We start from the raw sequence: 26,463 nt of genomic DNA, 5'->3' as shown, positions 1-26,463 counted from the left end.
TTGCATTTGCAACAATAGTACAGTATTGTGTCTGCTGCTTCCTGGGATAACAATACTCTGACAGGGTTTGATAGAGGCACATAATTAAATTATTGGCTATTCATGGTCACAAAGGATCAGATTTCAGATCTTTGCAAAGTTTTATAATGCAATGCATTGGTTTACTCTGTTTGAGCTAAACTTTCTTATCTAGATTACGCTCATTGTTCAGCCACAGCATATCCAAGAGCCATTGTTAATGATCCTTTTAGAAAGGGCTATGGCACGCAGGGTGTTTTGCCCTCCACAAGGGCCTGATGTCAGTGTCTGTTAATAATTATTTGATATAGCATAAGTTATGAATTTATAGTTTGTGGCAAGATCAAGGGGGACTTACTCATTCTAAGAGAACGTTACTTTTTTACAGCAGACATAAGTAGGAATTTCTTTCTTAAAGTTGTAATTACTTTCTTTAAATTGTTTTTTATTTTTATTGCATGACTGTTGCAAGTTATTACAGGTATAAGATAGCATACAGCCCTATGAAATCTACCGTTACCGTTAGATGGCATGTTGCAACAATGAAAGAGCCTGCAGTGTGACAAGTGCTACAGACACATCAAAATCTTTTAAATACAAGTTACTGAAAAGAAAACAGCATTGGCACAGCCATATAGCTACAAACAAGTCAACTTTAATGTATTACTACATTTCATAGAAACTTGCATTCACAAGCGATACAAAAAAGGGAAAAAAAGGGTGGTAGGTAGTGATGTTCGGTTCCAGTTTCCTCAACTCACACCCGCAACCCTAACCCAGTCTGCTCCATCACCTCTATAGAGTGCACAGACGACTCAAAGATATTTTGCGGTAGCCAGCCCAAACCCTTGGGTTTCAGGCCGGCCCTCACATCACTAGTTGTGGGCAGAGTTTATGAGTTTTTGCTATATCAGAAAGGTCAATTTACTGTAGTGTAATAGTCTTGGGCTGCACTCAGCCTGCATTTTTTCTGCAAGTGGAGAGAAGTGGATCTGCTCCCTTCGGTGTATATGCACTGAAAAGGACAGCTTCAACTTAGTGCAGGTACACAGAGCGAAGTTTGGCCCGAAAATGCCTGCTTTCACATTTTTCAGCACAACCACTGCTCTGTGTCGGACTCACAAATGTGACATAGAATAAAAACTAGAATAAAAAGTGAAAAAGGCATGGTGGTGCGTTCATCCAGACATTTGGAAACAGCAGCACTTATCAAAGGAAGTTTCCTGAAGCTGCTACTATTTGTTCAACCCCACAGTGACATCAAACACGGAACAAGCCAAAAGAATCTAAATAAACCACTTACACGTGTTTTTAATAATGATCTAATAAGCCGTTTTCCAGCTTTGGTTTGTATTTATAATCATAATGCTCTAATAGTACTCTCTGCTCTCTAAATGGCACGCAATACAGCCCAAAGCTCACCCTTTTACTGCTGTATTTATTAGGGGGACTATTACCTATATCCTACACAGAATATCATATGCATGTGGGCACACATCATTACACACGGAGGACAAATACAGAGGAATGGGTTTCAGGTTGGACTGCCAAGGACAAACAACAGGCAGGATACAATGCAGGGTTCTACATATACAGCCTTTATAGGTAGCAGCTTCCCATAAAGTCTGCAGTGACTTACTCATTATTAAATGAAAACTTTAACATTTTAAATAAAGGGTTGGGGGGGAAGTTGACCCTGGAAGGAGACCGTTAATTAAATGAAAATCCGTGACAGTCCTTTTTCTAACTGGACATAGACACAAAGATCCGATCATACGAATCCTCGATTCGTACGATTTTCGGACTGTGCGTGGAGAGTCCCGACATTTTTCATCCCACGGAGATTGGTCGTTTGGACGATCGGCCAGGTTAAAAGATTTCTGTCGGCTGCCAATAATTTATCTGCATGTATTGGCAATCGGACAATTTTCAGTGGGAGACGTCACCAGCTTTGTCGGACATAACTTTCGCACGATTGCTGTCAGGGGCAGAACATCGGCTGATCTGTTCTTTTACTACTTTATTTAAACTGAAGGTTACTGGCAGGTCGGGAGATGGGGAAGAAGGATATTTGCGTCTATGGCCAGCTTTACTGAACCACCACAAACTCTAAAACAATGGTTATTTTACATTCAACCTCCACTTTGAAGTACGACTGAATAATAAAAGCCATGCGTTCTGTAAAGCTACATATAGATGGTCAATGTAACAGGCCATTTGAAGTCCGCACACTCAGGTCTTAAAGAATATATTTAAGTTTATTACTGGGAGTCTTGGCCAGCAATCTAGCCTTTCTCAAAGTAAAGTGAGAAAGGCTATTGCTGGCCGAAACATTAGCCTCCCAGTAAAAAAAACGTATATATATTTGCCCTTGTTTTATCAAGCACATACTAGTTCCAAAAGGTCTTAACAAGCAATGAAAGGAATGGAGAACTTGTTTATTCACTGGAAATTGCAAAGTGACTCAGCGAGTCCTTGGTTAGACTCCTTTGTAAACTGCTGGTGGCCTTGGGCAAGTCAATTAATCTCCATGAAGCTTCACGCACATTAGCATTTTAAAGACAGTGCACTTAATCTAACCAGCAGGTCACCATGCTGCAACGTTGTTCTAACAACCAATGACACTGCTTCCATTTAAGCTGGCCATACATAGGGAGATCCACTCATTTGCCAAACGAGCAGATCTATCCCCGATATGCCCACCTTGAGTTGGGAGATATCTGGCTGATATACAGGTGGAAACAACAGAATTTTACCTGTATCTGACAATTCAATACTAACAATGGCCGATGTTTAACCGTCCAGTCCAATCGATCGTCGGTCGGCTCATTTCCCACCATACACGCACTGAGTATCGTAGGAAAATTTGTTTTGTACGTTATTTTCTGTGCATCTATGGCCACCACAGGCACCAATACTCTGCAATTTGTAGTAGAATTGTGTGTTTGAAATATTTAGCACCAGGGCCATAGCAGTCATCTTAAATCCACAAGTCAAATAACTGTAATTAATACTGGACATATAAAGTGCCTCGTCATAACAGTGTACACGGAATCACAACATATGTAGTGGAATTATGAATAAAATAATATACATACATTCTGCAGATGTGGCTACTGAGGTTATTTATCCATTGTGGAGTCAGCAGACAAATAGAAGCAAACAGCCAACACATACAAACAGCAAATATTTGAGCAAAGTGATTGCTACTTACTCAGCCCCAATGTTACATTCCTGCCCAGCATACCATGGGACGGGGGGGGGGGGGGATTTATTTAGAGATAAGAGCTGACCTTTGATCTGTAAGGTTTCCCCAAACCTGTGCAGACATTCACGGTAGTCAATTGAGCTTTCAAGCAAGACCACCAAGTGGGCTTTGTTTCCCAGCAAACCCAACCCACAATTGCAGCTACTGTAAAAAAAAAAAAAAAAAAAAAAAAAATGTCTATCTAGTGATTGTATTTGCATATGTAAAAATAGACAGTATCCCCCCCCCCATGTAAATCATTCCTTTAACCCAGTGAAAGCTGGAAAAAAAAAAAAAGCAACAGCCATACACAAGCAGTTCAACATAGGGTCTTGCAGGCTGAGTGTCTATTATTTTTGTGCAGAACTTAAAACCTCTCTGAATTATTCATGAAAGGAGACAGGCAGCTTGCGCCTAACAAAGAAGCCGGCACAGAAGGTCTACACACACAGCAACAGGCCTGTCAGTTGTACAAAATAGCGAGCCTTGCCAGAGAAGGAGACGGCAACAAAAACTGAAAGCAGATGTGCTGTGCAGACAAGCCTATCCTCCGTCACAGCACCGCTGATGCACACCAACATAACAGCCCTGGGACATTACCCATGAGACCAGTACAAAACTGACCCTTATTCCCCATAACTGGAATTCTAAGCTTCAGACACCCAATCCATAGAAATAATTGTGCTTATGCTTCTATCTCATGTGCCATTTTTTCCCACCAGCTTATAGCAAATTCCCTGCATGGCTTCAACCATATAAATATCCAAATCTATACAGATCTGACAAAGGAGAAGCAACCCCAAAAGTTAAAAAACCCCTACCCTTCATAGACCACCCTCCTCCCCCCAGGATCATGCCCCTAACACTTTATTTACCCCTCAGTTTAGATTCGGGCATCAGAGTTTCACAGGCGCAATCTTCAACTGCTTCAGTAATCTTCGGAATGAGACTGTCGCTTCAGCAAATTCGTGAGTTTCGGCGAATGCGTAATTGTCACAAAACAAAGAAATTGCTCCAACTGCGCATGCGCCGCTACGCCGGTCTCATTCTGAAGATTAGTGAAGAGAAGAAGATGGCGCCCGTGAACTCAGCTGGACAGAATCTGCACGGAGGGGTAAGTAAAGACTTTGGGGCATTGAAAGGGGGAACACTTAGGCTGGAGGGGGGAGGGGGAGGAGGGAGGTCTATGTAGGGTAGGGGGATAGGCAGATGTCACAAAACCCGCATCTGACCCTAACCCACAAAATGTTACATTGAAGGACCCCTGCCCAATCCATACCCACGTCCTTCTAGCTCTGTACGCTACTTCTGTGCACATCACTGGTTCCAAAACAGGGGCAGGGAAGATGTGAACTTCCCCAGTCTGACTTGCACCCAACTGTAACCCACAAATTTCAACCAGAACTCACCCAACGGGCAGTAAACCCACAGGTCGCCATGCGCTTCGAGTAAACCCGCACAACAGAAAACAGCAGGGGTTGCCCCTATCTCTGGCTAAACCTCGGGAGTAGTCATTCAGAAGTGTGTGTCCAGTTTGAACACAGTGATTAGCCTCTTCACAAAAAAAAGCACAGGCCCAGGATTTAATTTACCCTTTTGTTCTCTGCTGGCTATTTAGGGAAATGATACATAGACAAAAGCAGTAATTACCAGACCCACGGGTGCACTGGCAGGTATGGTTAGACCTTTGTCTGATTAAAGGAACAGTAACACCAGAAAAATCTAAGTAATGAAAATATAATGTACAGTTGTGCTGCAAAACTGGTGTGTTTGCTTCAGAAACACTACTTGTTTATCAAAAACAAGCTTCTGTGTAGCCATGGGGACAGCCATTCAAGCACAGGATGCACAATAGATAGATACGTCCTAAAGAATCCCGTTGTATACTTATCCATAGCTTATCCGTTATATACTGTGTATCCTGTGCTTGAATGGCTTCCCCCCATGGCTATACAGCAGCGTATTTATATAAACTATAGAAGCGTTTCTGAAACAAACACACCAGTATTACCAGCGCAGGGCAACACTACACTATATTGTCATGTGTTTCAAACACTTTAATTTTTTGGTGTTACTGTTCCTTTAAGCAAGTTTTGAGTTGGCTGTGCTTGTATAAATACTGCTGTAAAAGATAAAAAAAAAAATTAGTTCTTTATTTGCAAAAACCAGAATCAGTTACAGGTGATGGGCAAAGCTCACAATAAACAGTAGGTAACAAGGCAGGGTTGGAATAGTTGAGAAGTACACACTGCTGCCTCTGCCTGCCCCCAAACAGAGGAAATTATTGTTTGGGAGGATTTTAGGGCTATGGAACTACTATCTGTGCTACCCACAAGGGACAAATGATTTCCCTTTACTAACATGTGGGTAATGTGCGGCAATCCTGAATATCACTGAAGAATGCGGTAGAAGGCATTCTTTCGGCATGTGCAAAGTTTTACATGCAGCGACCCCAATGCGAGTAAAGGTAAAGGCATTTTCTGAGCGATAAATACAGCTCCTTTTTGTTCCTCTAACTTAGAAGGACAATATACCCCTAGTGTTCAGCCTGTGGCTTTTACTCACCATATATTATGGACATTGGTCTGTTTCAGGATTGATCGGGTTTCAAAAATCAGTTTATAGTGCATCAGCAGGAAAAAGGAGCCGCAGGCATGCTGTCTATATGATCTTACTTGTACAACACTACTAATTACATACAGTGCTATACTGAATTATTTAGCTACATTATATACCGGCCCGGCCACAATCTGCTCAAGACCAGAAGGAATTAACACAGAATTCACATGACCTGACTCAACCACCAAAACATTCCTTCTATCTTGAATGAAAAGGTGACAAGCTACTAGTGATGCACCAAATCCACCATTTGGGATTTTGACGAATCCCTGAACCCTTCATAAAAGATTCAGCCAAACAGTGAACTAATTTGCTGGGAAGGGGGGGGGGGAATTTACTTCCTTGTTTTATGACAAAAAGTAATGTGATTTCCCGCCCATTATTTGCATATGATTCAGACTTGAAGCGGCCAGGCATGAGGATTAGGCTGAATCCTGCTGAAAAAGGCTGAATACTGGCCGAATCCTGAACCAAATCCTGGATTCGCTGCATCCCTTCAAACAACATAATGGAACATAAAATGAAATATTAGCACAGGGCCCTGTGTTGGCATATGTATAGCACACTGACTGAATTACAGGCAGGCCATTTGCCATGGACTACATTTTAACCAAATTATTTTAATTTTTTTCTTGCCTTTACTAACCTTTTTATATAATGTGTGGTGATTCAGCATTTTTTCTAAAATTAATCATTACAGGCAGAATTAAAATTAGCCTAGAGGACATCATCCTTGCCTGCATTTTAAGTTACTTGTATATTGTAGTGCACTTTTATGTCAGACAGCCACAGCGGTCAAGGTCCATTGCCCATCTGGAAGCCGTTGGCAATGTCTCAAAGGGACTACAAGGTTCATTCCACACAATTGGGGGTAATTAATTAACACTGGGCAAATTTGCCCGTGGGCAGTAACCCACGGCAACCGTCAAATTGTTGCATTCATTGTTCCACCTGCAGCTGGCTTTAGAAAGCCACTCATGGATTGGTTGCTATAGGTTATTGCCCATGGGCAAATTTGCCCAGTATTGATAAACAAGCCCCAGTGTGATATAAGCCCAAGCATACCCAACTGTCCCGTTTTGAGCAGGACAGTCCTGATTTTGACAGCTCAGACTGCAGTCCTGGCTTGTTACTGAAATGTTCTCTTTGATCTCCTGCACTGAAGTCAGAAAAAGATACAAAGTTTTCTGAAACTTAATTGGGTTTTGTCAGAGGGCCCAGAACAGCCACCAGGTGCACATGGATACTTTTGTAACAATTTAAGATAAGCAAATAAGTAATTGTAACAATTTAAGATAAGCAGGTCTCTTGTGGAAACTGACCTCGCGTAGAGCAGCAAATCTTTTTGTCCCTCTTTCGATTTCAAAAACATTGGGACGTATGGCCTAAGGCTAAGCACACATAGACTTTTTGGCAGTGATCAAAACAACCTGCCACTTTCTACTCTGCAGATATGTGTGTACTGACAGACAGTTCAGATGCAGTTTTCAGGGCAAAAAGGCAAAGGCGTTTTAGGGTTTTGTAGGAGGAAAATTAAATGGGATGGAAATCTGAATTATTTTTTTTTTTGTCTAATATAAGAAAGAGTAATTCTAAGCAACTTTACAATATACACTTACTAACATGTTGTAGGCAATTGCTACTGAAAGACATGCGCTGCTATTTTCTGCACTCCTGGTTGAGAGACCTGTAAAGAATCATGGAATGTGATATGTGGGAATGGGAGTTTTGCCCAGAGGAGAGCAAATATCTTCTACAATGTTTCAAGAGGCAGACCCAGCAGTTCAGTAAGGGACATTCAAATAAAGCTTTCAGTTGCAATTCAATTGAATTTGCAGGAATTGTGGATCCTCTGTCATATAAACGTACTACTAACTTTCTGAAGGTGTTCCTTCTTGTGCAAATATTTCTGTAACTTCACCAGTCATGGTTTGTACCTGCTTATCTTTCAAGTCACAGAGAAATAGTTGCCAGACTCACTTTCCAGTTGGAAGATTGCGGACATTCCGGCGCCAGTGTTAAAAATGCAGGGATACACAAGTTAACCATTTAATATTCATAAAGGTGAATATGGGCATGATGGGCACCTAAAGGCCAATCTAATGAGCGGTTCCTTGTCAGCACAACTCTTCATTCAATACACACAACAAAAAGAAATGTCATGGGTTTATTCCAACAGTGGCAATTAATGTTAAAATTTGCACAATAACTGAAAAAAATAAAAAAATAAAAAAAACCTACACAGATGAAATTTGAAATGGAGTGCGGCCTTTTACATTAACGTGCAATTGGTTGTGTATGGCATTTGGAGGTATAAATTGTTGTAGGTTAAAGCTAGAGAGACACGCTAAAACTCGGGGAGATTTAGCCGTCCGGTGACAAATCTCCCCCAAAATCCTTCCCGCCAGTTAGAATCTAAATCGCCAGCGGGATGGCACTCTAGCGATTCGTTTTCGGAAGTCGTCCAAAGTTTCCTCGTCTTCTGGCTACTTCAGAAAACGAAAAGCTCAGAGTGTCATCCCGCTGGTGGTTTAGATTTTAGCTGGCGGGAAGGCTTTTAGAGGAGATTAGTCGCCAGAAGAAGAGGCGATTTTTTTTCGCTAGCCGACTAAATCTCAGTGAATCTGAGCATATGTCACCACCCTAATAGCTCAGTGTGTGTGTGTGTGTGTGATCCTACTGGACCATAATGGTTTAGGTGTTTTAATTTGGGGAAAATGTTATCCATGGCCAAGTTAAATGAACAGTAACACCAAGTGTTTTAAAGGAATGAAAATATCATGTAGTGTTGCCCTGCACTGGTAAAGCTGATGTGTTTGCTTCAGAAACACTACTATAGTTCATATAAACAAGCTGCTGTGTAGCAATGGCGGAAATTGAAAAACGGCTATATGGCACAGGTTAACTAATGGATAACAGATAACACCATTAGACAGACAGAGCTTATCTGCTTATCTGCTGTGTAACTTGAGCTTTTTCTCCTTTGAATGGCTGCCCCCATTGCTACACAGCAGCTTATTTATATAAACAATAGTTGTGTTTATTAAGCAAACACAGCAGTTTTACCAGTGCAGGGCAACACTGCATTATATTTTCATTACTTTAAAACACTTATTTTTTTACTTTACCGTTCCTTTAAGGTAAACACCTTTTAGAAGCTGCCCAGATTTAAGCTACCAATTCGGGCCCTTGAGACGGAGTTGGCGGCTTTTCTGCCCATGTAGGGGCCCTCCTTGATAGATATCCGGACCAAAACTGGCGCGTTTATATCAGGCTGGATATAAAACCCCATCAGGCAAAGATGCAGTCCTCTCCCAACAGGGATTCTTCTCAATTGGCATTTGTTCTGGGTACAGGCTGCAGAATTCAGCATAGTCTCTCACGCTCACACCCATTCACTCACAGTTCAACCTACTGCATTCCCCACAGTGTCCCTGTTGACTGTCGCTTGTCTGGCCAGCATTATCTAAGTGACATGTGTAATCGTTATATTAGATTTTTATTTTATTCTATATATTTAGTTTTGGTGGGAACTTCTGAACCTGAAAGCATAGCATGCCCTGTTGTGCCACGAAGCCTGGGAATATAAACCAGAAATCCCATGTCCTCAGCTTTTCCCTGAAAAAAGAAAATATATAATGTGCTGACTGGCTGCAGATAAGCATGACAAGCAGGAATGTGTGGTACATCTAAAAGCATTGAGTAGTCACATAACTCAAACAGGAATGCCCAGCCCTACAGCCCTCCAGCTGTTGCAGAACCAGATCTTCCAGCTTTTACCAGGTGGCTTCACAGAAGGCAGGGTGTTACACTGAAATCAATGGAAGACACGCCATCAGACACCATCCTCTAGTTGTTATAAACTACAATTCCCAGACTCCTCAACAAGCTACTGCTGAGTGTAAAGGGTTTTCTGTAGCCACAATACACAAGCATAGGACGTAAAAAAATCATTCTTTGCTTGTAGAAGTGCAACGCAATAATCAACACTTGACTTCCCACTCCTTGAGACATGGAACATAGTTGGGGAACCAACAGATGGAGCAAGAGCCACAGCATATCATAACGCCATGTTGTGTAGACTTGTAGTTGTCAGTATTTTTCCCCTTATATGTTTAATAGCCTGCACCCTTGCGCACATCACTATCCAAATTACTAATGGGCATGTAGGTATCTTCAAATATCACTGTTCTAATTTAGATGTTCCATGAATAATAAAATATATATGGGCAGATTTATCAAGGGTCGAATGTCGAATTCATGGGAGGTTTTTTTTTAAAAAACTCCCATAAATTCGACCAATTGAAATTTACTAATAAAATCAAATTTTTAAAACTCAAATGAATTTAAACGACCCGGAAACTCCAATCGAATTTAAAAAAAAATTCATTTATTTTTCTCTGAAAAAAAATCGAATGTCAGGAAGGCTGCAAACATCACCAAATTGATCCCTGGACCTCTGGCACTGACTTAAATAGCAATTCGGCAGGTTTCAGGTGGCGAATAGTCGAATTCTTAAAGGGATACTGTCATGGGAAAAAAAAAAATTTTCAAAATGAATCAGTTAATAGTGCTGCTCCAGCAGAATTCTGCACTGGAATCCATTTCTCAAAAGAGCAAACAGATTTTTTTTATATTCAATTTTGAAATCTGACATGGGGCTAGAAATTTTGTCGATTTCCCAGCTGCCCCAAGTGATGTGACTTGTGCTCTGATAAACTTCAATCACTCTTTACTGCTGTACTGCAAGTTGTAGTGATATCACTCCCCTCCCTTTTTCCCCCCAGCAGCCAAACAAAAGAACAATAGGAAGGTAACCAGATAACAGCTCCCTAACACAAGATAACAGCTGCCTGGTGTCCCACTGCGTTCTATTCAGTTACATTGAAAAGGAAAAACGACAGCCTGCCAGAAAGTAATTCCATCCTAAAGTGCAGGCACAAGTCACATGACTGGGGCAGCTGGGAAATTGACAAAATGTCTAGCCCCATGTCAGATTTCAAAATTGAATATAAAAAAAAATCTGTTTGCTCTTTTGAAAAATGGATGTCAGTGCAGAATTCTGCTGGAGTAGCACTATTAACTGATGCGTTTTGGAAAAAACATGTTTTCCAATGACAGTATCCCTTTAAAGGGCCAGAGGATGATAAATCAAGAAAATAGAATTCTAATTTTTTTAAAAAAACTGGAATCAAATTTGGATAACTCCCTAGTCAAATTTGAGAGCTTTGACCATAAAAAAATTGGAATTTCAAATTAGAATTTTCAATTCGACCTTTGATAAATCTGCCCCATAGTCTTATAAACAGTCTTCAATTTTGTCTTATATAATTAAATGTGCTAAGTGGTGACTTCAGAAGACACATTTTATGGCCTGTATAAATGCAATCAAGTCCTTGTTGTCTTTATAAAGTCATGAGACTTCTAGGGTGACTGCTCCTACTCGAATATTTTATGGTAAACTGTAAATGATTCCCTATGTCATTTACAAGTCAAGGGATATTTTGTGTAAAATTTTGCATTGCAAAATTGTATTGTAACTTGGCTCAGGAGTCATTTCACTGCAGTAACAGTTTGTGAACCTTACAAGCAGCGATCATCTTAAAGCTAGAGATACCATGGTTTAGGGATTATCCAGCAGCTGTCTACCACAACTCCCAGAATCCTCAGAGAGCTATTAGACGCCCTGAAGACTATGATTTCTGGCATGTTCATTATGCAATGTATTTCTAGCAGTAACTTGTTTTTACCTACCTAAGCCTACAGTGTGCTGGCTGGTTCCAGCCCAATGCTTTGTAAGGGATTGAGTAAAAAAAATGAGTAAGGGGTGAGCAATATGGATTCTTCTGCGTGTAGTCAGCTTTAGGCCCCAAGCACAAACGGTTTGCCCCATTCTATACTAGGAGGATTAAATGGATCCAATACATCATATCATTTAATGCAAGTTGCACATGTGGGAACTTGTATAGCACACAAGAAAAAGGTTATCTACCACTGAAATAAGCGAAGCTATCCAAGTCTACAACGGCTTTATCTTTACAGTTATCACATTTATACTACACCACTCCTTGCTGAAAAGCAAAATGCTCTCTGGCCTAATAAAAGAAAATGTAATTCTAACCAACCTTGCAGTATACATTCATTGTAAATTGTATATATATCTAACGAGGAGTGTTTAATTTGTGTGAAGTGTCCTATTGGCCATGAGTACAATTAACAGATTAAACACTCATTGTTCGATACGCTTTTGCGTCTCAGCACGACTAAATCCAAGGCCCGATGTTCCATTTTGGACTTCTAAACCTACAAACAGGTACATGCAATGTTGTTAATCTCCGTCTCTACAATGGTCACAGCAACCTCTCGGTATTTCCGACATAAATATGGTTACCTATTTCATCCTGATATATATATTCTTAGCGTGCTTATGTCACGCCTTCATTTTTATGAACCATTTGGTGGCTTTACCGAATTGATTTTATAAATGCCACTAGACTGACCTCTTACACACACGGACTTCGATACAAAGTACAAGAAAACTGTTCCGATTATATGTTCACGAGTAAATTGATACTCTTTATTGTGACTACTCATTTTGACACAAACTATAACATAGATCAGTGTGACTGTTGATACAATGTAAGACAAGGCAGTTGATTAACAGACCTGTCTTTGCTCGGGAACTAAGACTTGTGCAACATTGTTTAACAAGTAACAAACAGGAGTTAGGCAAATGCTGCTTTCAATTGTATTTTACAACTAACATTAAAAGCACCAGGAATTTAATAAATGTACATTGAAAAGTTGCTTAGAATTATGTTTTTCTTTTATTAGGCAACCACATCCCATTAACAGGGAATATCTGTGTCTCCAAAGATGTCCCAGTAGCTCCCCATCTTCTTTTCTGCTGATTCACTGCACATGCTCTGTGCTGCTGTCACTTACTGAGCTTAGGGACCCACTCACAATATTCAGTACACATACTGTAGAATATCACAATATGTCACAATATAAGGCTGATTAGTAATTAATAGAGATAATTACTACATGGCAGCACAGAAACCAGTGCAATTAGCATCAGAATTTAATAATCAGCCCTGTAGCATCAGCTTATATTACAGACCTGCCTCATGTTCTGCTTGATAACTTGTGACAACCCCTAACTTAGTTTCTCAACAACTACTCCCACTGAGCATGTGAGTGTCACAGACACTTTCCAAGATGGTGACCCCCTGTGACAAGTTTGAAGTCCTGGATCATTGCTGCTATTGACAAGCTGAAACTTTAGGCTGGTGCAATAAGTTCAGTCTATAAAATATGGCATTTTTTACTCAGTTAGCATTGACTAATACAGCCAGAACATTTCTTCTCACCTATTTTAATTGAAATATATTACGAATAAACATGAATATTACATGAAATCAAGTAAGGATAAATAACTATCAACTGCAAATACAGTCTTCTCCAGTCCCAATAATCCCAGCAAACTCCAGTCTGTCTAAGCAACCATCAAAAATCACTCTCAGGGCTTTGTGGGGCAGCCAAAGTCATCTTCCATAACTGCCTGTAACCACAGCATTCCTGGATCCAGCACTTCCCCTTAAAGTTCCCTTTGTCAGTATCCAAGCTCACTGGCTACAACCAATACTAGGAATCGGGCCAAAGGCTGAGCCACAGCTCTCTCCAGGGTAAGACTTGGCACTGCAAATACAAGTTTGGCCAAGTGTCACAATTTCATACTGTGAGGAATGCGACTCCCAAACAAGAATACATCCCGGTATTTTGGCTGTGCTGAATACCAATAAGCAAAGTGTAATTATAGCTGCATTTTTCAAATTCTGCATGGTATTTTTGGAACTCAATCTTACAAATGGTATTTCAGGGTAAAAACATGCAAAATTGGGTTGCAGCAGGAGATGCCATGAACTTGCTTTGATAAGTGAAAAGAGAATAAGCAAACCTGACATTTACAAAGAACATTTTCCCTAGATTGACGGGGAAACCATAATGGAGTATTTCCTCCCACAGTGCACATGGTTTTGTTTAAAGTAAAACAAAAGCAATTTATTATTCATATTAAGGAAAAAGCATAGCTCCTGGGTTGTTTAGGGTTTAAGCACACGGGCAGATTTGGGGAGAGTTAGTCGCCTGACGACTAATCACCTCTTCTGCAGGGCGACAATCTCCCCGAACTGCCTTCCCCCTACCTGCTCTAATGAGAAAACCAAGCGCCAATGCACTCGCGGCGTTTCGATTTCCGAAGTCGTCCGAAGTTTCCTCGTGAGGCAACTTGGAAATCGAAACGCTGCTTGACGCTGCCATTTTGTCATTATAGCAGGCGGCAGGCAGCGGGAAGGCAGTTCGGGGAGATTGTCGCCCTGCAGAAGAGGCGATTAGTCGCCATGCGACTAAATCTCCCCGTGTGCTTGAACTCTCAAAGCATAAAAAGGTATATATATTCTTTTCACCCAATTACACTGTATTCGGTCAGTCTACAGCTCCAGCTGGATTATTTCTGACAGGGCAATGATTATCCCTTAAAGGGATAATGTAACCTAAAGGGGCCGTTTACCTTTAAATTAACTTTTAGTATGATGCGAAGAGTGATATTCTCAGACAATTTGCAATTGGTTTTCATCTTTTGTTATTTGTGGGTTTTGAGCTATTTAGCTTTTTATACAGCTGCTCTCTAGTTTGCAATTTCAGCAATCTGGTTACTGGGGTCCAAATTACTCTAGCAACCTCAATAAGAGATTGGAATATGAATAGGAGAGGCTTGAATAGAAAGAGGAGTAATAAAAAGTAGCAAAACAATACATTTCTAGCCTTACAGAGCATTTGTTTAGATTGGGTCAGTGACCCCCGTTTGAAAAGCTTCAAAGAGTGAGAAGAAGGAGGCAAATAATTGTAAACGATAAAAAAAAAAAAAATAGTGAAGACTAATTAATAGTTGTTTAGAATTTGCAATTCTATAACATAAAAGTTATCTTTAAAGCGAACCACCCTTTAAATAAACTTTTAGTATAATGCAGACATTGATATTCTGAAATTGGAAGATTCTGAAATGATTTGCAATTAGTCTTTGTGATCAATTTGTGTGTTTTTTTGTTTTATTTAACTTGTTCAGTGGCTCTGGAACTGCAGCAGCCAGGGTTTCATTTATCATAGCAACCAGTCAGTGGTTTGAATGAGAGACTGAAATATCATTAGATAAGAAATTAAAAGTAATAGTAAAATTGTGCCTTACAGGTGGCTTGATTTTTGGCTGTTAAGAGCAGCTATTTAAAGCCATAAAAAAAAGCAGACATGGCAATTATCTAAAAGAAAACAAAATGAAGACCAACTGAAAAGTTGCTTATAACACTACATTCTGGGGGTGATTTGCTAAACCTCAAATTTTTCTGGTTGAGCTTTTTGGGGCAAAAGCTAAATTTTTTCAAGATTTATTATACTCCAATGCTGCAAAAAGTCTGAATCCGAGAATCTGCCATTTCACAGACCTGTTGAGGTCCTGTATAAGTCAATGGAAGAGGCACCTATCCCAATTTGAAGATATCATGGGTTTAGCCTGATAATCTGAAAAATTTGGGGTTTTTGGGCACAAACACAGAAAAATTAAGCGATTACAGAAATAAGTCGGATTCAGGTTTTCGCTCGAATTTTATTGGGTTTTTTCAAGATCCGATTAATTTGAGGTTTTTAATAAATAAATAAGGTCAAATCAGGCATGGGAGTTTGGTCGTGGTTTTTTAAATAAAATAAGAGATAAATTCAGATTTTTGTAAATAACCCCCTCTATAACGAACGATTAACTAAATGGTCAACTACACAATATCGATAAGGGCACCTTAGATTGCAAGCTTCATTGGGCAGGGACTGTTAAATAAAAAACAGTCTATGAAGAACTGAAGTTCCCCCAAGTCAATTCTGTTGGGTGCCCCTATCAAACAAACATGTGCTTTTACTTCTATCAGGCCAGGAATTGTGACTGATATACAACTACTGATGCGCTCATAAAAAACAACCACTCGGGGAGGGAGCACATAATCTGAACATCTAATTATGAGGCTTGCAATTGAATAGATTGCCTTGCACTTTGAGTGGATGGGATTTTCCTTCAAACATTCTTTACAAATCCCATCAAAACAACAGAAATGATTCAGTAGTGACACACAAATGAATCAACCCCAGAACAAAAATGGGAACCAGTAACAACTATGTAAGGTATGCTGGCAATGTCTAATGGTGCCTTATTAATCAGAAGCTGGGACTAGCAGAAGGGTCAAAGTGAAAATTCGGATTTCGAATTTGAGTTTTTTATGGCCAAAACTGTCAAGTTCGACTAGGGAATTGTTAAAATTTGATTTTATTTATATTTTTTTAAAAGATTCTAATTAGATTTTCGAGATTTATCATACTCAGGCCCAGAACTCAAATTAGTCTATTCGTCACCTAAAACCTGCCGAATTGCTGTTTTAGACAATGGAAGACGTTCTGGGATCAATTTTAAGTTGTTTGCAGCGTTCCTGACATTTGAGGTTTTTTTAGAGAAAAAACTCGATCCAAGTTTTTAAAACTCGAGTCGATCCTGTTCACCCGAGAATTTCGATTGGTCAAATTTCAAGTTCATGGGAGTTTTTAAAAACTCACATGAAATCAAAATTCAACCTCTGATAAATGTGCCTCCAAGTTTCAGTATAATTAGGCCAAGCTCTATCTACAGTATAAAAGCTTGGCATCAGCTAGTGGGACTCCTTTGAATGTATGATTGTCACCTTCTGCTACAGAAACAAATTTGACAGAAACCGCTCCATTGGCCAGAGTACTACATACTTATAATTAAAGGAGAACTTTCCGCAAGCTATTTTTGTTTTGTTTTCTGCAAATTGAACGAAAAAGTGATTTTCCAGTAGACATTTCCAGAGGTTTTAAAGCCATTTGCAGATAATGTTTCAGGCGTCAGAACTAGGAATGTAGAGAATATATACAACCACATAGATAATGCATTCATCAGATACAGTTACAAATAGCATTAAAACTATTGAAAAGTTGAAGTGGGTGGTTCAGCTTTAAGTTTAGTATGTTATAGAAATAAAGAGTGACCAATTTCTAAGCAACTTTTTAACTGGTCTTCATTATTTATTTATTTTTTATAGTTTTTTTTTAATTATTATTTGGCTTCTTCTGCCGACTCTTTCCTGCTCTCAAATAGGGGTCACTGATTCCATCTATAAACAAATGCTCTGTAAGGCTACAAATGTATTGTTATTGCTACTTTTTATTACTCATCTTTCTATTCAGGTTGTTCCCTACTCATGTTCCAGCCTCTTACACATATCAATGCAAGGTTGCTAGGATAAGTTGGACCCTAGCAACCAGATTGCTGAAACTGGAGAACTGCTGAATAAAAAGCTAAATAACTTGAAAACCACAAATATAAAAAGAAATGGAAACCAATTGCAAATTGTCTCAGGATATCACTCTCTACATCATACGTAAAGTTAACTGAACCCCTTTAATGATACTGTGTTGTAAAGCTGCACACAAAGTTGCAGAGAAAATGCAATCTACTGCCTTAGGTGAGACAAAGGCACCTAAAGGAGTGGAGAAATGTGCCACCAGCTTTGCAGTTTATGCCAGGGTTGTCCTCCAGCTGTTGTGAATGTGCTGGAAGGGGGTGATCGGTCAGACACCCCTTGCATTTTATAGTACGTTTTGTTGTCTTTTCTAAGCAGTGCCATCTCTTCCCCAATTGCAGCCCCACACACTACTTATGCTGCATCGTGTATCAGCATACAGACCAAAGCTGAAAGGCAGAATTTCTGCACCTCTCAACTTCTGAGCGATTGAGAAAATGGGAATCACATACATATATACATATATACATACACAACAGGCTGCACGTTGCCAGGAAAAACCCTCCCTTGGTTTATCTGATTCTCCCAGCGCCTTCCTGCTTTCAAGCATTCCCTAAAGACTCACCCCATTAGAACAAAAAGGCCTGTCCATATACTCCTCCTCACTTACTGGTCTGATCTTCATATCCTACTAGGAGCTTACAAAAAGTATACGACCATGGGAAAACATGTTTTTTTCAAAATGCATCCATTAATAGTGCTGCTTCAGCAGAATTCTGCACTGAAATACGTTTCTCAAAAGAGCAAACAGACATTTTTATATTTAATTTTGAAATCTGACATGGGGCTAGACATTTTATCGGTTTCCCAGGTGCCCCAAATCATGTGACTAGTGCTCTGATAAACATCAGTCACTCTTTACTGCAAGTTGGAGTGATATCACCCCCTCCCCCCCAGCAGCCTAACAACAGAACAATGGGAAGGTAACCAGATAACAGCTCACTAACACAAGATAACAGCACCATGGTAGATATAAGAACAACACTCGATAGTAAAATCCAGGCCCCACTGCAACACATTCAGTTACATTGAGTAGGAGAAACAACAGCCTGACAGAAAGCAGCTCCATCCTAAAGTACTGGCTCTTTCTTAAAGGAGAACTATACCCTGATATGAAATGAATATGGCTAGAAAAAAAGTTATATTCTATATACTGAATTTATTGCACCAGCCTAAAGTTTCAGTGTCAATAGCAGCAATGATCCAGGACTTCAAACTTGTCACAGGGGGTCACCATCTTGGAAAATGTCTGTGACACTCACATGCTCAGTGGACTCTGAGCAGCTGTTGAGAAGCTAAGCTTAGGGGTCGTCACTACTTATCCAGCAGAAAATTAGGGTTGTCTGTAATATAAACTTATGCTACAAGGCTGATTATTAAATGCTGATGCTAATGGTTTCTGTGCCATGTAGTAATCTACTGTAATGTAGTAATATCTGTATTAATTATTAATCAGCCTTATATTGGGACATTTATACTTCACGTGTACTGTATATTGTGAGTGGGTGCCTAAGCTCAGTAAGTGACAGCAGCACAGAGCATGTGCAGTGAATCAGCAGAAAAGAAGATGGGGAGCTACTGGGGCATCTTTGGAGACACAGATCTTTACTGCTAAAGGGCTGTGTTTGCCTTGGGCTGGTACAGAAGCACAAAAAATAAGTGAATTATTTGCAGGGTAAACCGACAGCAGCACCTTAAAACAGAGCCGCACAACGTCTCCCATGCATTGAGGACACACTCTAATCAAAATAAAGGATAAATATCAACTTGGGATGCCTACACATTCTGTGCTTCATAGAGGACATTGACACAATCAATTTGAACTGAAATCCCAGTTTCTATGAATTGCATGTATACACATTTTCTTTCATGTCAAATCCTGTTTTTATCCTGTAGCTTGATTTTGAGATATTGATGCATAACAAAAAAGAAAAAAAAACACCAGCCTGTTTAGTCTCTAATGTCACTGTTTTCAATGAGGCAGTCAGTAACCTCCTTGTTATATTCAGACTTTACCAATGGACCTTTACTGTACCATGCTGCTTCCCACTCATAGAATTAAGGAACAATGTAATAGGATGTTCTCTCTAACAGGAAGTTCTAAGAATTATGCTTCCCACTCAACTCACTTATGGATAGAATATCAGGAACTGAAACAGTGAAGCCAACAGTGGTACCAGCACAAAACTACAAAAGTTGTTCAGCCATATCAGATAATCACATGGGGCTCTCAGTACAGGTATGGGACCTGTTATCCAGAATGCACGGGACCTAGGGTTTTCCAGATAACAGATCTTTCCTTACTTTGGATCTTCGTACCTTAAGTCTACTAGAATATCGTGTTAATATTAAATAAACCCAATAGACTGGGTTTGCTTCCAATAAGGATTAATTATATCTTAGTTTGGTTCAAGTACAAGCTACTGTTTTATTATTACAGAGAAAAGGGACATCATTTTTAAAAATTTGGATTATTTGGATAAAAGTGTCTACGGGAGACAGCCTTTCTGTAATTCGGATCTTAAAGGAAAATGGGATTCCAGATAACCTGTACAAGAGTAATACTTGCTACAAAAATTACAATATAGATGAGAGGAGACCCAATAATAATAATAATAATGCAGTAGCTAAAATTGTTAGGATATGTACAGCCTAACGTGTTCCGTGCCAAATGGGCACTTACTCATAGGTTAATACTTGCTACAGGCAATACAAAGGATGATTTATAATGTCTAAGGAAAGAAAGGCAATGGCACACTGGGATCGATCAAGCAGGGAAAACCCTTGCGAAGATTTATTTGCACACGATGCAACGTTTCGGGGTGGCCCCCTTTGTCCCCCCACCCCGAAACGTTGCATCGTGTGCAAATAAATCTTCGCAAGGGTTTTCCCTGTTTGATCGTGCCCAGTGTGCCATTGCCTTTCTTTCCTTACTATTGGTTGAGGAGGGTGCCGATCCCTCCTGGTATTTGAGCACCTGGTAGAGTTCCTGAAGGCCAGGGTGTGCGAGGTGACTCTTCTTTTCCTGATTTATAATGTCTAACATCCTGCGTATGTGCACACTGAAAGTCGTGATAATGTGCACATATTATACATATACATACATTTTCTCTGTGTGCATTTAGCCTTACAGATAATGGGCACATGAGTTTTCTTATTTGGGACAAACTATTAAGGAAGTGTTTTGAAATATAATGTATGGTTGCCCTGCACTGGTAAAACCGGTGTGTTTGCTTCAGAAACATCACTATGGTTTATAAGAATGTGCGGGTGTGTAGTCACGGGGGCAGCTATTAAAAGCTGAAAAAGGAAAATGGTGCAGATTAAACAGCGGATAACAAATAAGAAGGCTCATTTAGGACCCTGGGGGCTCAAGCTACATTTGGGTTCACAATTGAGCCCTCAGATCTAAAAAATACAAAGGGTTCAGTTCTTACACAGGAATCTAAACCCATTGTATTCTACAGAGCCTGCATTGCAACCGTTTGTCCTATTTCAGATTGAATGGTTGCCCCCATGGCTACACAGCACTATATTTATAGAAAATATTGGAGCCTTTCTAAAGCAAACACACCACTTTCACCAGTGGAGGGGGGAAAGTACAGTATTTTTATTAATTATTCTTAAACACTTTCTTTTTTGGCATTACTGTTTTTTTTTAATGACAGGCTTAAAAGGAAAGGATGATTAGCATTGGGTAAGTACAAAATAATTCAGCTCATGGAAAAGAAGTAAATATTTTGCTCCTTATTTGCATTCCGTTGTTTGTTAATTACAGCAATTTTTTACCAAAAAAGGTTTAAAAAATTCAAGAGGTTTGCTACTCTACGGTGTAGATGAGAGCAGAGCAGCCCAATGTCAGATCCAGCCTATTGGTTCATACACCCATGTTTAATACTTTCTAAAGGGGTAGTTTGAAAGAAAAATCTAAAAGAAACCAAGGAATACAAAAACTGAATCCCTGCAGTCACTGTTTAGTTAAAAAATGTCGGAGACGCCAACACCCAAGCAGCATTTTCAACTTCAGCCTGTGATAGCATGGTAGGGCTTTATAAATGTGTGTTAATATTACCAATGGCTACATAAATAATTAAGACTAGTTGAAAAGTTACTTAAAATAGGTCCATGTATAGCATAATAAAGGTGGGCTTCTCCTGTAAGTAATGACCTGTCATAATCAACCTGTTGAGTTATAAGCAGTTCCTGCAAGACTGTACCATTGTGACCATAATTCCCTGCAATGTATTAAGACTAGTACAGGTATAGAAAGAACCCATTTCATAGAATAGCCCCAGCCAGAGCCACACGGTTTGGGCAAACACGTGTTGCTGTACCCACAGCAATATAAACTGGAACAAAAGACCAGATTACAAGACATTCCCATTACAGTTCCAAGCTACAGTATAATTCCCATTATATTACAGCCACAGTCCAATCCATAGTATAACATCACATTACAGTTCAAGCTACAGTATGTACAGTCTAATCTACAGTATCATTCTGATTGTAGCTATGCAGTCCCAGCTACTAAGTCACCCTCATTACATTACAGGCACAGTCCAATCTACAGTGTCACTGCCATTGCAGCCACAGTCCCATCGCCCATTACTGCTATACAGTTCAATCTACAGTATCACTCCCATTACATTACAGTCATACAGTGCCAGCTACAGTATCATTCCCATTACATTAGGGCCATACAGTCCAATCTACAGTATCATTCCCATTACAGCCAAAGTCCCATCTACAGTGTAACTATCACATTACAGTCCATACGACATTATGTACAGTCCAATTTACAGTATCATTTGCATTGCAGAGATAAGGTCCCAGCATCTCTCCGAGTCCCATTACATTACAGTCAAATCTAGTTTTATTCCCATCACATTACAGTCCAAGCTAAAGTATGTCCAGTCCAATCTACAGTATCACTCCCTTTGCAGACACAGTCCCAGCTCCCATTACATTACAGCCATACAGTCCAATCTACAGTATCATTCCCATTACATTACAGCCATACAGTCCAATCTACAGTATCATTCCCATTACAGCCATACAGTCCAATCTACAGTATCATTCCCATTACATTACAGCCATACAGTCCAATCTACAGTATCATTCCCATTACAGCCATACAGTCCAATCTACAGTATCATTCCCATTACATTACAGCCATACAGTCCAATCTACAGTATCATTCCCATTACATTACAGTCATACAGTCCAATCTACAGTCTCAGTACAATTGACACCCCATTAGAGTAGTAGAAGCTATATATAATTGTACAGTTTTGGATACAGTTCCTACACCAATAGAATCCTACGGGGGAAGCTATAAAGCCAGTCACTTCTATTGCACTAATAATACCAGAACTTATACAGCCAGTTTAGAATAGCCAAGCCATGTCACTACTAGTATTCCATTACAGCCCGAGCTTTCATTGTACGGTTACAATCCCCTCTATTCCAGTCGTTCAGCCCATGTATAGAATCCCTATGCCAATACACCCCCATGAGTCGGTCAGTCCATTAGAGCGCGCTTACATGAGACACCGCTGCTGCCGGCCCCACTCCCACAATGCCCAGTACGTGCTGTACTACATTAATGTGTGTGCGCTGTAACCCTCTAATCCGCCAGCCCGACTGCAACACGAACCCCACGGAGAATCCAGTGTACTTACCGCCGGGACTTGCCCCAGTCACATTCATTCAGCAGCTCAGCCCGGTAACGCCTGCAGCTTCCTCTCCGCTTCCCCCTCCTTTTTTTTTCTTTTTAGCCTTTTTCTTTTCCTTCAGGATCTTGTTAGAAATAATGGAGGCAAAAGCTCCGCCTATTAAAACACGTCATGGCGTCACATGACTAGCCTTAGCCAGTGGTAACCCTTTCATAACCAGTATTTCACCTCACGCAAGGTTTCCAAACTCGCATGACTTAGAAATCCCTGACGTGATTGTATCATGTTCATACACAGCTCCATGCAGTGACTACATGTGACATAACAGGGCTGTGGGCTAGTAGCCTGCACAGTGGAACCTGGATGGAGGGGTTTTCTGCTGTTAATTTTGGTGGACAGGGAACAACTGTCTGTTAGAAATCAGAGGCAGTCTGGGTTTTTGTGGACTGGGAACAATTGGCTGTTTGAATGGAAACTGGAGAGCTGCTGAATAAAAAGCTAAATAACTAAAAAAAACACACAAATAATAAACAAAAAATATCTTGTGGTTTTTGAGTTATTTAGCTTTTTATTCAGCAGCTCTCCAGTCTGCAATTTCAGCAATCTGGTTGCTAAGGTCCAGATTACCCTAGCAACCATGCAGTGCTTTGAATAAAGCCCCCCCCCAATTAGGGTTGCCACCTGGCCTGATCCCAATGTTATTAAAAGGGAAAAAAGATAAATATACAGGCAGTGTCCGACACCAGGGGCCCACCAAAACCCCTTAGACCAAGGGCCCACCCAAAAACCTTGAGACCAGGGGCCCACTCTAAGTATTATTTTCTTCCTTTCCTTGCTCAACCTCTATTCTACTATTCTCTTTTCTTTACATACTATAACCTTGTATTCCATCTATTTAGCCTCTTTATTCTCATATAAATAGGCAATGGCCATGAAATAAGCCAAATGTTTAGAAGCAGGAGGGCCCACTGGGAGTTTTCCTGGTATCCCGGTGGGCCAGTCTGACACTGTATATAGGAAGGCCGGTATTTTTTTCCAGAAAAGGTGGTAACCCTACCCCCCATACATGGGCTGATAAAAGCTGCTGACAGACCGAGTCAGCATCTTATTGGCCCGTCTGTAGGGCCATCCGACGGGCTTCCCCGATCAATATCTGGCCAAAAGTCAGCCAGATCTCAGGTTAAAAAATTGCAGCACACTGTAGAATAAATGATTGTTATAATAAGTGAATTTATTGGCTCATAGTTATGAGCAGACAACTAAATAGCAACCTTTCTGGCCTCGCAGGACCCTTTATCAAGCCGACCCCCCGTATCGGATCCGTTATGAGCCAATCATTGGGCCCTAGGGCCCACGATCGGATCAGCCCGATTTCGGACACTTCAATATGGGCATATTGGGCAGAGATCCACTCATTTGGCGACATCGCAAAACGAGCAGATCTCTACGTCTATGGCCACCTTTACAGACTGGAATATGAATAGGAGAGGCCTGAATAGAAATATGAGTAATAAAAAGTAGCAATAACAATAAATGTGTAGCCTTACAGAGCATTTTTCTTTTAGATGGGGTCATTTGAAAGCTGGAAAGAGTTAGTAGAAGAAGGCAAATAATTACAAAACACTAGAAAAAAAGAAGACCAATTGAAAAGTTGCTTAGAATTAGCCACCCTATAACATACTAACCATTATCTTAAAGGTGAACAGTGAATAGTGTAGCAGAAGCCGGCTTCACAACAACCCCCAGGACAGAGAGTAGAAAGTGAACAGATACTGCTTTAAATAGCAGTTCTATTTACAAAAAATTCTAACCACTAAATTGTCATTTATCAGTATACTCACAGACAGCACCAGCCACAGGATTCTTTTAAAACCTTTATTGGAACATGGGCTCTGACCCGAAAATAAATAGTCATTTGAAATGCTAAGAATTACATTTACTTTCTTTAGGTTCTTGAAGGAGATATAATAAATATAATGACAGCAAATAAACTGCATTGATAACAAAGTCCCACATAGTGGGCATTTTCAGTATTGGCCAATTAATACAGTCAGTGGTGACTCGACAGTCTACTACAAACCATACTACAAATTAAAAAAATATATCTTGAAAAATTGGATGCCTTTTATTTTAAAAACACTTAATTAGGGATCCCTGTGAGATATTAGAACACTTAAGGTACTGAGAATTGAAATAAGGTGTATCCCCAAACAGAATAAAAGGCAAATATCTGACCTTACTATACACCCATTTCTAAACACCATAAACAGTATTGTTTGTTGTAGCACCTAGCCTCGCTCACCTAGGAGCCAGCAGCCATCTTTAGGTAACATTTCTGGAAAAACTGGACTGGAGCCTCTCTCCCTATAATGACTGGGTAATTTAGCAGGTCGCGTCTTCCCTGCATTGAAAAAAAAATTCAGATCAGTTAACCCTTCCACCCCCTTAAATATGACAACTGTGTATGCTAGCCGGCTTCTCGGCATTTTGGCTAAGATCAAGTGAAGTACCTGAATTGTCAGTTGGGGGTGGCAGTCCCTTCTGATGAAACGGGGAAAAAACTTGATTCTCTGGCTGGGGGCCAAAGCACTATGAAAGCCCGGGGCATAATGCCCTCCTACGGGGGAGTGCCTGACTCACTGATGGGGTCAGCACAGCCGCACTTTTGCACCTCACGCTTTTCATTTTGCTTGCACTTTTCTCCACTGCTCCTTTTGGCTATGTGGGAAAAATGTTTTATAACCTTCGGCCTCCTGGCCGTAGCCTTCGGGCACCCCAAGGACTTATTTGCACTTATTTTTTAAAGGCACTTATTTTTTGAAGGACCTTATTTTTTGAAGGCACTTATTTTTTGCTTGTGTTTGTCTTGTCTGTCTGTCTTGTTTTGCTGGTACACACGGGTTTGGTGGCACTATAGAGTCCTTTTGGACTCTGCCTCCAGGCCAAGGATTTTGTGCTCTGCTTCGGCAGACCCCGGGGTAAAGGGGCTCTCCCTAGCCGTGAGGCGAAGGAGAGCCTAGAGATCCTGGGGTCACGAAAGATGGGCCACCCTAACTTCGGCCCAACGACTTGAGTAGCCGTCAGTGCCTTGGCCTGGGGCTCTTAAGTAACACAGAGCCCATGCCCTTCGGGGTAGGACTCAGGGACACCTGCACTTTGCACCTGCACTGTGCACTATGGGTGTTAGAAACCATGGTCCCGGGCTTTCAATACAAAAACTGTCTATTCTAGCAACCACAAGCAGGGATAAGCCCCAGATATTTAACCAAAAAGACAGCAGATCCACTGAGTGCTAGGGGCAAAAGTATACAAGGGCTTGGTGAATTTCTGACTGATGGTTAATGTTAAAATATGTGTTTAGACTGGATTCAGCTTCCAAAAAGTTTTGGGGATGGTCCTAAAATGTCTTGCCTTGGGGCCTCCGGTCACTAAATAAAATGTTTTGTCTTTTCCAAAAATATACTACAGGTATGTGACCTGTTATCCA

At 40.4% G+C, this 26,463-nt stretch overlaps 1 protein-coding gene across 11 annotated transcripts in view; it reads right to left on the bottom strand.

The window, feature by feature from the left end:
* myo18a.L (myosin XVIIIA L homeolog) overlaps positions 1–23,134 on the bottom strand; it is a 193,543-nt gene extending 170,409 nt beyond the window's left edge. For 9 of the 11 annotated variants that reach the window (XM_041581709.1, XM_041581713.1, XM_041581714.1 and 6 more), the window contains exon 1: positions 22,983–23,133. The gene's annotated coding sequence lies outside the window, so the exon portion shown is untranslated. Of the gene's footprint in view, positions 1–22,982 lie in introns of all 11 variants that reach the window. The other 2 variants (XM_041581711.1, XM_041581712.1) reach the window with 1 other exon arrangement.
* Positions 23,135–26,463: the final 3,329 nt, after the last annotated feature.

Source organism: Xenopus laevis, chromosome 2L (genome assembly GCF_017654675.1).
Source record: "Xenopus laevis strain J_2021 chromosome 2L, Xenopus_laevis_v10.1, whole genome shotgun sequence".
Classification (NCBI taxonomy): Eukaryota; Metazoa; Chordata; class Amphibia; order Anura; family Pipidae; genus Xenopus; species Xenopus laevis.
This window is presented reverse-complemented; position numbering and strand designations above follow the sequence as displayed.